Raw genomic sequence first — 16,337 nt, forward strand, 5'->3', positions numbered from 1 at the left:
ATACAGGTTCTCTTAGGGTTTGGCTTGGTTTTCCCCCATGCTGGCTCCTCCACAGCAGCTCAGCTGGGTGCTGGTGTATTTGTGGGAGCAGATGTAATCATACAAAACCAAGGCACCTATAAACTCAGCACCTCGTTTGCAGTAACGAGCTATTTGGCCCTAAAATATCAGTCAGGCAGGAGGAAGTTGTTGGGCTGCAGAGATGTTCTCCAGGTGGTATCCCAGGTAAAAGGGGTTTTTGGAGGCATTATGCTGCAGTGCCTGGCTGCTGATATCCCACTGGCTCCTGGTGTGATGGGATGTGGGACATGATTCCCCTTGAAGCCCTGCTAATGAGCCAGAGAGAAAAATGCCTCTTTTCTCACTTAGTCACTGCTCCACCTTGGCGCTTGCAGGTGGCTATTTTTAAAGTATTTCTCTTTTTATGTCAGTCCTGGGCAGGTCTGCCCCTTTCTCTTTAGGTGCCCCCACCAAAGGTACCAGAGACTTTTTCTGCATGCAAGATGCTCCCTCACTCTGCTCAGCCACCTCTTTGCCCACTGCAGAGCTAGAAGAAGTGCTGGGGAAATGGTTTGGGACAGGGCTGGTTGGCTTGGCTAAAACTGTTGGAGCTGTGCTAACCATTTACCCACAGGGGTGATCAAGACCCCGCACTTGGGAATATCCCTGGCCACCGATGTGGTATGTGTTAGTACAAGCTGGGGTAAAACCAGGCTGTGAGTCCAGGGTAGAGGTTTTGGACCTTTCCCTCCTGGGATTTTGGGTCTAGACTGGGCTAATGGAGCGGGTTCCTCCTGCAAACATGTTTTCTTGGTGAGGGAGCTGGCAGCCCGCATCTCCTCCCTCTGGGAAATGCGAAGCTGCTGGAATATTTCTGTGTCTCTCTTTCTTAAGGCTTTTGTTAGACACAGCTTCGCAGTTGTCCTGTCCAAGCTGGGAATGTGCGCTTGAGATGTTTTTTTAGCACCGGGGGCCAATTGGCAAGAAGCAGATTGTATCCACACTCTTAAACCCTTTTAGTCCCTGACTGTGACCAAGTTGCCTTGGAGGAAGGTCACCAGGCGAGCTGTGGACTGGGATGCTCTGAAGGGTTGGGATGAAGTCATGGGTGATCCACACCCTGTGCTGCTGACAGAGTCACAGCAGAACTGCAGGATTTACCACAGCGGCAGAGACAGCCCTGAGATCTTAAATTCTGTTTCCATGTTTTCTCCTTGCTACTCAGATATTGCTAGATGTCTCCAGTTTGGGTTGGGTGCAAAATCTCCCAATGATCTAAACCCTCCTGAGCTTTGGAGGAGCTGGATCATCTGGGTCTTTATTTTTAGGAGAAACCCCAAATCAGGCTCTGAGCATCCTGTGCATGGGAAAAGTACGGATTTGAATTTAGACGGCAACTTTGCCACTCTGGATCTTGCAGCTGCCACGCTGCAGGGGCTGGCGTAGCATCTGTCTGTGCAGCAAAATCCAGCCAGCACAAGGACAAGGGAGGCTTCTCCACTGTTCCCGAAAACATTGTGCTTCCCAGAGGACTGCTGTAGCTGTGGCGAACACGGAGACCACAGCCCACACACTGATGCAACGGGGCTGGAGCCAAAAGCCAAGCATGCTGCTGCTCATAAAGCAGAGGAGCAGATCTCCTGAGCTGAGGTCCAGCTTGCTAGTGACAACCTTCACAGCAAAGCTACAGGAGGTCTTGAAGTGCCTGCCAAGCTGCTCATGGTCCAAAATGCTCCTCTTGCACCTGGGACAAGGGCTGGGTTCAGGACTCAGGTCCTTCTACCTGGTCCAGAGGAAAGAGGGAGGGAAGGTGCGTTGCAGCTGAAAAGGATGTGGCTACCTGGGGGAAATGGAGAAGGAAAGCGGGGGAAAAACATCATGGCAGAAGACAGAACCCAGGAAAGAGGGTTAAGAGTAGGAAATCTCTGCAGAAAGAAGTCCTAGAAGGAAAAGTGAGGGAAGAAGGAGTGAAAGTGGGAAATCGCATGCTACCAAAATGGTTGCAGGAAGGTAGTCAATGTGCTTTTTTTATATTAGCTGCAATCCCATGAGTTCAAACATGTGATCCAAAAGTGTTTCGAGCTCCAGCTGTGCCAGTCCTTGGCTCCACTCTGCCTATCCTGGTGCAGCATTTCTTCCAGATCAGCCACTTGGACAGGTGAGGGCAGCAGGAAGGCTTCAGGACATGAAGAAATCTTTGCATCTTTTTTATTTGTTTTTAATATAAGATCGCAAAGCCATGTAAACATGGATTTTTCTTTGAATCAGAAAATGCTTGTCTACATACATACATGTATTTATTTATACACAAGCATCTCTTTCCCCATGCAGAAACAGGTTGCTTCTCAGTTCGTCATCCTACTTAACTCATAATTTCTCCCAAGAGAGCCATGGCAGCTATCCAAGCCCTAGTTTTGTTGACGGAGGGATCCACGCTGATCCCATCCCCTCCACTAACCCACGAGGCATGGGGCTGCTGCTGTGTTATCCCACGGCTCGTACCTGTTCCCCAGCAAAACCTCCCACTGCATGAGAAAGGTCCTTCCCAAGATCTCTAATCTGCCAACAAGCAGAGGTTTTCTGCACTCCCCCTTGTCCAAAACGCTGGAAGATGGAGCCCCGGTTTCCAACAGCCAGGGTCGAGCTGTTCTCCCCGATACCCGCCAGCTGGGCATACTGGTTTGGCTGGATTTTCACGTTCTTTTCCGTATCACAGGTTACCTTCATACAGCAGCTCTGCCTCCACACGTGAGAGGGCTAATCTGCCCTGGGGAGTGGGAAGGAACCTGTAGTATTTGGGCATCTCCGCCTAAACTCCGGTGCGTACCCCGATGCTGGTACCCAGGACCTTGTGGTGCCTTGGGTGAATGAAGGTGTCGCTCCCATGAGTTCAAACGCATGAGCTACCCCCCCCCCTTCCCTCCTTCCCTCTCTTCCCCTCCAAGCTCAGGGAGCTGCTGGTGCTGGATGGAGCACACTCACCGCCACAACGCTTTTCCTGCATTATTTTACTCGCAGGGAAACCTAAACCCTTGGCTGCACCTATTTGCTGACTCAAAGCCGTGACAGATGATGCTGTAATCCAAATGTCACAGCGGAGGTAACGTTACACTGGGTGACCGGGGTCACAGGTCTCATGACTATTGTCATATGTTTGGAGCTGTGCTTAGCCCAGAGGTAAAGCTTCCTTTTGCAGCTTCCTTCCCCTGCCAATATTACTGCCATGTGTGGTCCTCTGCCCTGGGACACGCCACCAGCGGCTTCTGGGAGGACCCTGTGGGTGGAGACAGAGCAGATCTCGGGCTGCTGGGGCTGGCAAGGTGCTCTCTGTTTTGGGGAGGCTGGTCCTTAATCCCTTTGGGGCCACCACTGGAACCTTGTCCCCAGATGGTTGCCTCCAGGCCACAAGTCCATCGTGCACCCCTCATGCTTTGGGTTAAAAAGTCGTTCTGTGGACAGTGGGTTGATATTTATTGCTTCAAGTTATTTTAAAACAACATAGAAAGCTCTTTTCCTTTCTCTGTATCACTCATATGGAAAAGTTGAGCTCTTCTTCTCAGGCTTGTACAGAGTTTAAAATACTCCTGAAGTTTAGGGAGAGTCCATCCATGAATGTGCTGGCAGAATCGACCTGGAGGAGAGTTTTACTGACTTGTTAAGGTCTTAAGATACCCCTAGAGGCACCCGCAAATGGGCTCAGCAAGGTTTTGTTATGCTTTTATTGGATCAATATCAGTCAGCTCTTCAGGTAGTTGCCTGAATATATATTTTTTTTCTATTTGTTGTGAAAGACCTGTCTCTCTGTGACCAGAAAGATGCTTTCATCTCACTTGGGGGCAGATGGGGCCTGTGAGAGTCCCATCAGCCTCAGATGCTGGTGGTCTGTGATGTGTGCCGGTCCCTCCAAATGCAGATAGACTCATCCCATTTGCTCTAAGAGCACTTTACATCATCCCGGGGTATTTTAAGGCCAGGTCAGTGTAAAGTGGCTTTTGTATTAAGGAGTATCAGGCCCAGAGATTTTTTTGTCTCCACTTATTGCAATCCTCATAATCAGCTTGAAGTCTCTAATTAGCTGCAGTAATGACTCAGCCCTGTAGACAAAGCTTGAAGGTGAAGGGTGATATGCTAGAGTAGCTCCCTTATCTGGGAAAGGCTGAGATGTATTGTGTATTTTTTTTCTTTAAAGCAGCTAAGAAATTTACCCTTTCCCCAGGTTTCATTAATGGCATTTAAAAAGCCATTCGATATGTTCAAAAGCCATATCTGCTTCTCTTCTGACAGTATCAGGAGTCTCTCTAAATCAGCTTTAAAACATCTAATTGCCGAGCGGTCGGGCTTTCCGGATGCCCTTTGGGACGCACCAGGTGAGGTCTCATTTTGCTGAGGATCACAGTTTTCGCCAGGGAACTGCGCTGCCCGGTGTCCAATGGGTGATCCCGGCTGAATCCAGTTCTGGGTTGGTCCACAGAGAAGTGGCTTGGGCAAGAAAATATGCCCATCCTGGGCAAATTTGATTAAAGCCTGACATGAGAAAGGAGGAAATTCTTGACAAAGGGGATTATGAAATTTGAAGGGAAGGCTGCTTTGCCAGCCCTTGTTGAGTGAATAGCTGCTGGAGTTGCTTGAGTCCCCATAAATGGCTATAATTTGTTTTTCAACAGCTTCTACTAATGGTTTTGCAGAAGTATCTCATTAAAGTTTATGGGATCTTCCAATCTTCCGGGCCTCTAAAAAAGGCAAAAGTTACTCTGTACCACCAGCTGAATTCATGAGCTGATCTCACCAAACTTCTGCCTCCAGGAAAAAAAGTCCTGTACTGATTTCCTGACAAGCTGTTGTGTTCCCAGCTGTGTGGCTTTGTGTCCCTACCTCCCAGCCATGTGGGTGAAACCTGCTGTCCCGCAGGGTTGTAACCAACAGACAGTGATGGGGTTGCTGGGAGAGACCCAAGAAGCCGATAAAGAACAGCACAATCCTTAAGGTTTTTGTCACTTGGGTATTTAGCATTTTAATGCCCGTTGCAAGGTCCTCTGCTGCCTGGTCCTATGCCGAGCAGGTAAAAAAGGATCCACAGCAGCAAAGGTGTTGCTGTGCTCAGCCCTGCTCAGCCATTGCAGCACCATGAAAAATATCCATGGGGGACTGGGCAGCCTAGAGGAAAAGTGGAGAGGGACTCTTGTTCAGGGAGCGGAGCGATAGGACGAGAGGTACCAGTTTTCAGCTGATAGGGGAGATTTAGATTAGATATTAGGAAGAAATTCTTTACTGTGAGGGTGGCTCTGCAGCTGGAGACAGGGTTTGGCCATGCCGTGCAGCTCCTGGAGCAGAGCCACCTTTGCATTGTTGCCAGGCAGAGGGCAAGGAGGGCAAGCTGGCACCTGCGCTGGGCTAGGAGGAGGTAGCACCAGCTGAGGAGCCGGCGGGATGCGGAGCAGCCCCTGGAGCTCCAGGCTTGTGAACAGCAATGAGGAAAAAGGGCCCATCCTCTAGAGAGGCAGCACCTGCCAGTTTAATGTCTTGCTTGGCCATATGGCTTTCTGGTCTTGATTTTTTTTTTTTTTTTAGCCTATTTCCTTTTAAATGAAAAAACGCCTTTTAAAAAAAACAAAAACACAACAAAACAAAAACCAAAAAAACCCACCCCAAAAAAAAAAAACCAAACAAAAAACACACCAATTTTTTTCAGTCCCAAACTTCCCAAAGGAGCAGAATGGTAAGCCCTGCCTTAAAGGCCAGTGTGATGATGCATGGACAAGAGATGCCAAAGGTGAGGCTAGCTTGGTCATGCTATGCATATAGCCCGTATAGAGCACTTTCAGCTCTGGCCCAGCCTGGCCCAGCACTGGCTCAAATCTGTGCGGTTGACAAAGACAATAGCATCGGCCCCTCGCTGCTAACCCAGAAATGTAGCCCATCACATTCACCATTGCAGTAAATCAACTTGTTGCTTTCCTTATTTGAGGCTTCCAGCTGGCAACCCTGCGAACCCCGTGGCTTGCCCTTCCTAACAAATCTGTTTCCAAGCTTTTTTTGCTGAAAGCTGCAGGATTTGGCTCCTCCGTGCAATTTGTATTCAGTGAGAGCCTCTCACTCCTGCTTGCTCCTCGCCGCCCTGTGATGCAGTGGTCCCACTGGAGTCTCTCCGGAGCCTGATCTTGGTGGCATGTGAGGTGGTTTCCCACAGCTACAGATAAAGCTCAGGCATCCAGAAGGGAGAAACTGCCCATGTTGTAAAGCTAGTCCTCCACCAGTATAGCCAATATTCCTGTAAAAGCCTCTTCACTCAAGCAGAGAATGCTTAGTGCCCTTGATAAGCTATAAAACATTTCTGGTTGTTTCTGGATTTGTCCGGCAAAGTTGTGTAGTAGAAGATGAAAGTCGCTCATGTTTCACCACATAGCTTAAGGAAACTAGGGCAAAAAAAGAGAACGTGCTCTCGGACAGCTCAGGTGTGGTTGAGGTGGGAAGCCTGGCTTTGAAACGACCACTTTTGTATGACCAGGACCCAATTGCAGAACAGCAAATGCTGTTGGCTTTTAGCAGCTGTTGATGGGGCAAAATACAGCTCTTGGAGTACACGTGCTCCCAAGGTCTCGTGTCCTTCAGTAGCTCTGGCTCTCTCCGATGCCTTGTATGAGGTTTTTCACTCGGGCTGCTCACTGGCCCCATGTTGTCCAGAAGTCACACCTTCAGGGACCTGATTTCCAACCCTGCCCACTATTTCTGAGGTGCTGAGCAATGATGCTTAGCAATCATTGATTTCACTTACCTTGACAAGGGACTTCCTGGGGCAAGGAATACTTCTTCTGGGCTTGTTGTGTGCCTACATCAGGGGAGGTTTAGATATTGGGAAGAATTTCTTCACTGAAAGGGTCATCAAGTATTGGAACAGGCTGCCCAGGGAAGTGGTGGAGTCACCATCCCTGGAGGTCTTTAAAAGCTGTGTAGATGTGGTGCTGAAGGACATGGTTTAGTGGTGGACTTGGCAGTGCTAGGTTAATGGTTGGACTCGATCTTAAAGGTCTTTTCCAACTTAAATGATTTTATGGTTCTACCCCAATAGCAATGTGATCAGGGTTGAAAATGGTAGGAGTCTCCATGAAAATGTACCAGGGACAGAAAGGTCTGGATTTATGTTTCTGATGTTTCACTTTTCACAGCTGCAATCAAAGCACAATTTCACTGCTGGGTAAGAAGCTTAGCCAGAACCTCAGGATTTAGCCTCCATTGCTACCCCTGCAAATACAGCCTCCATAAGGACGTCCTCATGGATACCCACTCCCGAAATTGGTCCACGGAGGTGTGGATGGCTTTGGAGAGGACACTTGCAACACTTCCTATGAGCTGCCAGAAGTCTGCTGCGGCCAGATGAGGAAGATCTGCCTGAGACAGGCTTCCCTCACCAAGGAGGATGCAGACTGGAGCACAAACCTAATCTGCGCCTGGCTGAGTTTTAGTGCCTCTTACTCACACGCTACGTTAGGCAGCAAATCACTTGGGAGTCCTGCGGAAAACCAAAACATGTGTGCACCGGGACCATCCACTTCTGCTGAAGAAAACAGCGCTGTGCGGTAAATGATTAATGGGAAAAGTATTGTACCGCTCCCCCCCGAGACTCCTCCGGTAATGCTGATGCCCTCCCAGACGTGACGCCGCTTGGCGCACAGGGCGCAGACGTGGTCCCCTCCCCTGCTGCCCAGCATGCAGGCGGCCCAGACAAGCACAGGGGGGACTCACAGGCCTTGGAGTCACTATTTCTGACCAAGAAATGGAAAATCCCTTCGTTGGGGAGGTGCCATTGTGTCTTCTCAAGAGGTTTTGAGGTGCAACCACGGCTCGGTCTCACCCATTTTTGCTGGAGACCTGCTGTATGGCTTTGGTTCGGAGAAGAGACTCCCACTGAGGCATGAGGCTGCTCGTCTGCCCCTCTGCAGCCCTTTTCTCCACCAGCGCTGTGTCCTACAGCCCCCACCTAGCCCACCAGGAGGACCGCGATTGCCCTCAGGAAGCCTCCAGGATCTCACCAAAGGGTTGTACTTTGGTAAGCATCTCCTTGAAAATGGCTAAAACATAGTACATGTGATTTATAATCAACAGGCAGATTTATCATCCAAGAGCTTTATCATCCAACATCTAAAGAACAGTACTGCCAGCAAATTTTAACCCACTCCACCCCGCGCGTGGGTGGAAAGGATGGCAGCTGATGGTGCTCTGAGGTGATTTGTGCTGCCACCAGCAAAGCTTGAGCAGCTGTGATGTGTCGTCCAAACACACCTGAGACTCCGTGTTTGCCACCAAAATGGGATTATGGTGTCAATATGCGGTGTGGGCATTAGAAATAAATCGTTCGTTGACTTTTCGTCTGGCTTCTCCGTGACTATTTAGTACTGTGAAGAAAACGTTTTGGCAGGGGTTCCAGCTGAATTCTTTTGTTCCTCTGTAACTAAGGGATGCAAGCATGGCCTTAATTAAAAGGATTTACTAAGCTCTCTTTCTAGGGAGAGTCTGTAAAAAAGGATTGTTTCAGTGGAAACAGAGCAGGGAATTCTGCTGTGGAGCAGGTGAGAACTAAAAGGATGAAATCCACTGATTTCCAACAGAGAAGGGGGAAAAGCAGGGAAAGCTTTGTAGGGAGTCAGTGTCCCACCACAAAAATCATCCCAGGGGCTCTGGGGAGCTCGTGTGGCGATGTACAACTTGACTAAAAATACAAGACATGGGAGAGATAAAAAGCATGCTTATTTCTAGCAATAAACACGTGATCTTCTTCCTAGCGTAGACTTCATTTTCAGAGAACACACCCAAAAACAGCAGGAAAATGAAAGCAGGAAGTCAACGATAACAATGCTATTACTTGAAATGGGTTAGCAGCTGAAGTTTCTTGCCTTCCTTCTGTATTTCCTTAAATATAAGCACCCAAAGGGACACTGGGGACCCAAAGGCCTATGCCTTCTTTGCGGGGGCAGGAAGGACAGCCTCATCGAGCCGTGGCTCCAGCTCTGAGGCCGTCCTGACCTTTGGTCCAGCAAGAGCCAGCCAAATCTCTGCGAGGATGCCTCATTCCTCTGCTGTGAAATTCCTGCGGCATGACCTCACGGAGACGGTATTTACGCCATGTGTTACCTCTACGAGAAGCAGCTGTGGAGAGGCGTTTGGCTGTCGGGAAGCCTCACTTTGCTGATGAAGTTTTGGGATGTGGCAGCCTCGGTCGTGTCTTTCAATTGGATCTTCCTCATCCTGTCACCCCAACCTGCAGCCCACTAATACAGAACAAACCAGCGGGTCCGGGGTTTCTCAGCTGGCTCCCTCAAAGGCAGCACCGAGGACATGGCACAGCTAAAAACCTGGAGCTGACCACCGGCCCTTTGGGCTGCTCCATCCCCTGGGTGCTTGGTACCACCATCACCATGGGATACGGTTCCTTCAGTCAAACAACAGGGCCCCAGAAAAGATCAGGTAGCCTGGAAAATTTATTTTATGCTTGAGAATGGGTGATATTTGGTTCCTCACCCCAACGGTGGTGTATATTCCTGGCACACGCCAGGGAAGAAGGGTCAGTAAGGTGCTGGCAGGGCACAGCCATTGCAAGCAATGAAATGCAAGTGGATTTATTTTATGCATTTCAGGGGAAAAAAGGGTCACTTGGCCACACTGTGGGGTTGGCATTCTGATTGGTTTTGCAGCACTGCAGGACTAGGAGTTGGCCAAAGTGGACCATTCCCTCTCTGGGACAAACTCCATCGTGTTGCACCTTGTGGGCTCCTGAGCGCAGGCTTCATTTTCCCTCAGAAACTCCCTGCTTCGGTAACGATGCAAAAAAAAAAAAAAAAAAAAAATTAAAAAGTGTGCAAATTTGGGAAAAAAAAAGGTCACCTCTCTGGAAGGGACGTTTGGTGGGAAGGCAGTTGAGCAGAGCCGGGGCTGACGCAGGAGCCCAGGGCACGGTCCCCGTTATGCCGGAGGGCAGGGCTGCTGCGCAGGTTTGGGCTGCGAGACAAACACGGTGTTAAATAACGCGAGCAGGTCTTGCCCGTGTGTTTCTTTTCCTTATTTAACTTGAGGATTAGCGTGCGTGTGTGTGTGTGTTATGAAAACTGGCAGCAGTTAGAAGGAAGCTAAGATCTTGTCTTGTTTTGTTTTTTTTCCTCTTGAAATTCGACAGCCCGTGGTTAATACGCTATCGCAGATGGAAGAAATAGATACAGAAGTGGTTGGTAAGTAAGTATACAGCCAGCCAAATTACATTTTTGTGATGGGTCAGAATAGGAAATGGATGTTTTTAGCGTAGATGAATTTACTGTTCGAATTTGTGCTTAAATTTCCCTATAATTAAGGGTTATCCTTCTCTTTCACCTTAAGCCTCTGCTTCTGTTCAGCTCTGTGAGAATATTGTGTATTCCCCTTCTCATTCAGATTCTAATGTTACCTTAAATTAAACTTACCTTTAAAATAAATACTAAAATTCTGTGCACCACATTGCATGAATTATAAACTACTGTATTTAGGCATGTATCTCTTAACTACTTGAAAACGTGTTTGTTTTTTCATTGCCAGGTTCACTATGCCCCAGTGCATGTCCTTTCTTTCTGCAGGTCCAACATTTAAGACCTAATTACTTGCCAGTCAAACATTTCTTCATGCTCGGCTTGGCCAGGTGGAGCAAGAGAGGACTGGATAACCTTCTCTCTCCCCGATGCCTCCAGCTGCCAGTCAGTCACCAAAATCCTCCCAAGATGTTTCACCAAACCCCCAGGAGGAGTCACCAGCAGGGCTAGGACTTTAATCAAAGTTTCTCTGCTGACCTGACTAATCCAGTGGGCCCAAACAGGGCCCTGGATGGTTCACCATTAGAAAGCACAAGCTGTAGGTTGTGACAAAGGGCTACCAGGCCTGATAAAATCACTCATTATGTAGCGGACCTGTGAGGCCACTGTGACCCCATAGACACAGTTGCGTTGGCACACCAGGTGTCATGCCCTGCCTTGGGCTGGGTCAGGCCACCTGGGGCTCCAAGATGAGCTGTGCTTGGTAGCACAGCTGTGTAATTTCCCATCCTGGATGAGCGCTGAGGTTTGTGCTCCTTGCTGTACCTCCTGTGCCCCTGTCGTGGGTCTGCTGGTATGGAGGAAGAAGCTACGGCCGTCAAGCGTGGACACAGGGCCAGGAGGCGGCTGCCTCCTCTGCTCCTCCCCATCCTGATACTTGAAGGGTTGCTTCCCTGACTCTTGCTGGCATGGAAATACCAACAGCCCAGCCTTGGTGCCTCCTAATATAGCCTCGTCTCCTACTTGGCTTCACCAACAACCCCAGAGCAGGATGTTTTGGTGTTAGCTTCCCCATCCAACCTGAACGGGGCAGCTAGGGATCATTGGAGAGCCTCACCATCCAGTGGCTCAGCCCCATCCCTTGAAGACATGAAGCATTGCTATCACCTCCAGACCCGCCTCAGCCCCCACAGCACCAGCATGACGTCCTCATGTCAAGGTTCACCATGCGCCTGGTTGCAGGGGACCTGCCTGATCTTGGCACAGACCCCGGGAGGTGAGTGAGCCTGGCATGGCACTGTGAGGCTCTCCCCACCTGGGATCTCTGAGTGGGTGCACAGATGTCCAACCACGGCCACGTTGTCTGAGCCAGGTCCTGGGTCCAGCCTTGAATGCGTGGGGAAAACGGGGAAGATTCTCACGCCGCCGTGGCCATAACAAGCTGTTTTCCTCCCCTCCCGCCAGCGCCTGGCTTCCAGCCTCGAAAGGAAGAGCACCGTGCCAAGAATTTCTACGGCCGTGTCCAATGGAGTGAGCTGACACCTGATTTGCCCTTAATTACAGTGCTGGGAACAAGCTCAGGGGCAAATGTGAAAGGATGATGACCGGCTGGTGATAAGGAAAAGAGTCATCTGTCATTTGCTGTAAGGGCTTGTCCCGAGGGCTTTATTTCATAAAATCATAGAATCCTCTAGGTTAGAAGGGACCTTTCAGATTATGGAGTCCAACCATCAACCTAACACTGCCAAAACCACCACTAACTCATGTCCCTCAGCACCACATCCATATGGCTTTTAAATATCTCCATGGATGCGACTCCACCACTTCTCTGGGCAGCCTGCATTGCTTGACAACCCTTTTAGTGAATAAATTTTTCCTAATACCCAATCTAAACCTCTCCTGGCACAACTTGAGGCCATTTCCTCTTCTCCTATCACTTGTTACTTGGGAGAAGAGACCGACCCCCACCTGGCTACAGCCTCCTTTCAGGTAGCTGTAGAGAGCGATAAGGTCTCCCCGCAGCCTCCTTTTCTCCAGGCTGAACACCCCCAGCTCCCTCAGCTGTTCTTCTTTGATTAAATGTTTTTTTTTTTTCTATGAAAAATCATTAGAAGGACTTTGAGTGTGCAGAGAAGCAGCTCACGGGACGGGACGCATAGAAACCCTGCCTTCCCCTCTGCCACGCCAACCTCTCCACACCAGAAAGGTCTGGAGACCCCTCCCAGCCTTTCAGTGGGAGTGACGCGTGCCGACGTGACAACAAGGCGCCAGGCGACGCAAAGTTACTGCCAGAAGGGAGTTAAAAATAGACAACGAATTATTCCAGAGCTTTTGTCCAGCCTATTTGTGAACAAAATAACCCCCCTCACCCTGTGACCCCTGAGCAGCTCCAGCGGTTCCCACCACTGCCCAAATCCTCCCAAGCCAGGAGACCCTGCCCCTGCCGCCTCGGTTGTGCTCCCGGGGTGCTGCGTTACAAAAACTCTTGGAAAAAAGTGCTGCAGCTCTGAGCGGGAGCACCTGAAACCTCCTGAGAGTCCCCACTGAGGTTGTTAATGGGGGATTTTTAGCTACGACCGGGCTCGTTTCTCATCCAGTGGCTTTCGGCTCTTTCCCGACAGCTGTACCGCAATTCCTTGGAAGGAATTTGAGCATGTAAAAGAAAGACAGAGAGCAAGCCATAGGATTAAAAAAACATTTTATTTTGTTTTGTTTTAATTTCTTTATTACTTTATTTCTTTATTTTTACTTTTATTTTATTCTTATTTTATATTTTTTATTTATTATATTTTTATTTATTTAATATATTTATTCTATTTTATTTTATGTTATTTTTATTTTATTTTTATTTTACTTTTATTTTATTATCTTTTCTTTTCTGTTAATTTTATTTTTATTTTACTTTTACTCCTTTCCTTTCCCTTTCCTTTCCCTCTCCTCTCCTCTCCTCTCCTCTCCTCTCCTCTCCTCTCCTCTCCTCTCCTCTCCTCTCCTTTTTTATTTTTATTTTACTTTTATTTTATTCTTTATTTTATTTTACTTTATTTTTATTTCATTTTATTTGTTTTAATTTCATTTCATTTTTAAAAACTGGAGAGGAAAAGCCCGCGCAACAATCGTCTGAAGCACCTCAATGGTCTGCCTGGGATGCTGAGCCCGGCTTCCAGGGCTCTCCCGGCTCGCGCAGCCCTGGCTCAGCTCCACCTGCTTCACCGCCGGAGCAGCCTTACGCTGCTGCCCGTACAGCCTGGATTTCTATGACTTCTTTTAACTGGGCTGCTCCCCAGCCAGCCCTTGAAGGGGGAAACTGGAGTGGGAACGGACAGTGCTCGCTGACGAGCCTCTTCTCATTAGGAAATATCGCAAATGGGTGTTGGCCCCCGGAAAGGAGCCTCCAGAGCAAGCCGGGAATGTGTCCGGCGGGTGTTGGCACTCGCTGGACAAACAGGAGGCTCTGGCTCAACCCGGCCAAGGAGGACAAGAGCTTGGGTTTTACTATTTCCCAGCCGCTCACTGTCTCTTCCTGCCAAAACCCTGATTTAAAAAAAAAAAAAAAAAGCCTCTATATAATTATATATTCTAAATATTTTATAAATTTTAATATATTAAATATTTACACATGCACATGTACATTATAGAGAATATATTTATATAATATAAAAAAATCTATAAAATATGTATTATATACTTATATATAGTGATGTATATTTATATGATAAATATTTTTTTTTATAAAAATATATACACACATATTTATAAAAAAAAAATATATATATATACACACATCCTTGGGGATGTGTGTAGCATGTCTGCTTTGCTGGATGCCTGGACACATCACCTGGGATTCTATGTATGTAATATAAATGTGCTTATGCGTATTCCTGGATTTATATTATTTATTATAATACTTTAATATTTGTATTATATTTATACTTATAGAATTATATTATATTTATATAATATAAATTTACGTAGGTAAATTCCCAGATTTATATATGTATATTTATATTATGGATAAATATAAAAATATTTATTTATATAATATAGAAAATACATCATGTATATAAAAAAATATACAGTTATATCTATTTTTATGTATGCACACATACATAGGCAGGAATATTAAACTGTGTGGTCACTAAGTGCAAGACCCAGGCGGCAACAAAACTGTTCAAAGCAAGGGCAGGCCTATAAAATTAGGAAAAATATAAAATGCTGCAACCTTCATCCCGATTTCTCAGTCTCAGGTGCCCACCCGATGCTGGGCAACCAGAACTTTCTCTTTGGGCTGGGGATGCTGCTTTACCTTGCAGGGGGGGGAAAAGAAAATTAGCTGGGACGTCACCTTTTAGCTTAATGGCGAAATGGCCATAAAGCATCGAAGTTACTATTTATATCATTTGGAGAGAAAAAAACAAATAAACAAACAAAAAAACCGGTTTTTTTTGTGTATTATTCCCCATCAGTAAATTGAAATGTTCACACCTTGCGCCTCCTGGCCCCATTTCCCTGGTGTCTGTGCTGTGCCCTTTTCCCCCCTAAACACAGAGATTTCCTTGATCTGCAGGCCCCGCTCGTCTCGGGCGTGGCGGTTAATTGGCAATCAATGAAGTGACTGAAAAACAGACAGGAGGAAAAAAAGAGAAATGTCCCGGGTGGAAAACTTAACTGGGAGAGCTAACGAGAAGGAGATGAAGGGATGATGCTGGGAAGTTTTCTTCACTTCTTCCCACCATGCCAGAGCTGAGCCCAGCTGAAGGGTGACTGTCCCAGCCAAAAACCGCCAGCACGGAGCCAAAAGGGAGATGGGGAGAAGGGCTGGAGCAAAGTGGAGGATGGGACCGGCACTTTTGGCAGCGTCTCGCGTGGGTGTCGGCTTCTTGAGTGATGAAACTCTTATTTACGAGGCATCAAAACCAGGTGGTGATTTGGGTTTGATGCCTTTTTCTCGTTGTGGTCCAGCCCCATCTTCCTGGAAGATGCTGAACCCCCTGGGTGAGACAGTGACATCAGGCAGGGAGAGATCAAAAGCTTTTTTTATTATTATTTTTTTAATTCGGACCATTTTGACCTCTTGTTGTCAGTTTTTCTACTTAATCCAAAACATTGGGTGGGCTGGACAGCCCCAGCTCTCTCAGCCTGTCCTCACAGCAGAGGTGCTCCAGCCCTCTGAGCATCTTCGTGGCCTCCTCTGGACCTGCTCCAACAGGTCCACGTCCTTCTGATGTTGGTGGCCCCAGAGCTGGAGGCAGCGCTGCACGTGGGGGTCTCACCAGAGCAGAGGCAGAGCCCTTCCACCCACCAGGGAGCAAACCCAAAGATCTCCTGGTACCACAGAATGTAAAGCACAGTGGTTTTGTGGGAGAGCCAAGAGCAATAGTTTGAGGTCCGAAGGCTGCCTTTGCTTGGGCTTATGCTGTTCAGTGACTTTGGGGGGACCACAAGGATTTGTAAGAAATGTGTTCAGCCTGGAGAAGGGTCTGGGGAGACCTTAGAGCCCCTTCCAGTCCCTAAAGGGGCTACAGGAAAGATGGGGAGGGACTCTGGATCAGGGAGTGGAGCGGTAGAATGAGGGGGAACGGTATTCAACTGAAAGAGGGGAGATTTAGATTAGATATGAGGAAGAAATTCTTTCCTGTGAGGGTGGTGAGACACTGGCCCAGGTTGCCCAGAGCAGCTGTGGCTGCCCCATCCCTGGAGGTGTTCAAGGCCAGGCTGGATGGGGCTTTGAGCGACCTGGTCTGGTGGGAGGTGTCCCTGCCCGTGACGGGGACCTCGAAACCCTCCACGACCCCTCCCTCCGCCATGCAGCCCCGCTGCCCTTTCCCGCCACCGGCGGGGCGGGGCAGGGCGTGGCGCGGCGCTGGCCCCGCCCACTTCCGCCGCCGCCAGGAGCCCGCCGGAAAAACGGCGGGACCCCGCCCCCGCCGGGGGTAGGAGGGCGGAGGGAGCGCGGTGGGCGGGAGCGCGCGCGCCGCCGCCCCGCCCCTTCCCGCCCCCCCCCACACCCCCCCCCGCGGTGCCGGCAGCGACGAGGTGGGTACGGCGGGACCACCGCCCCCCCCCCCG

The sequence above is a fragment of the Chroicocephalus ridibundus genome, chromosome 3 (genome assembly GCF_963924245.1).
Source record: "Chroicocephalus ridibundus chromosome 3, bChrRid1.1, whole genome shotgun sequence".
NCBI classification, from domain to species: Eukaryota; Metazoa; Chordata; class Aves; order Charadriiformes; family Laridae; genus Chroicocephalus; species Chroicocephalus ridibundus.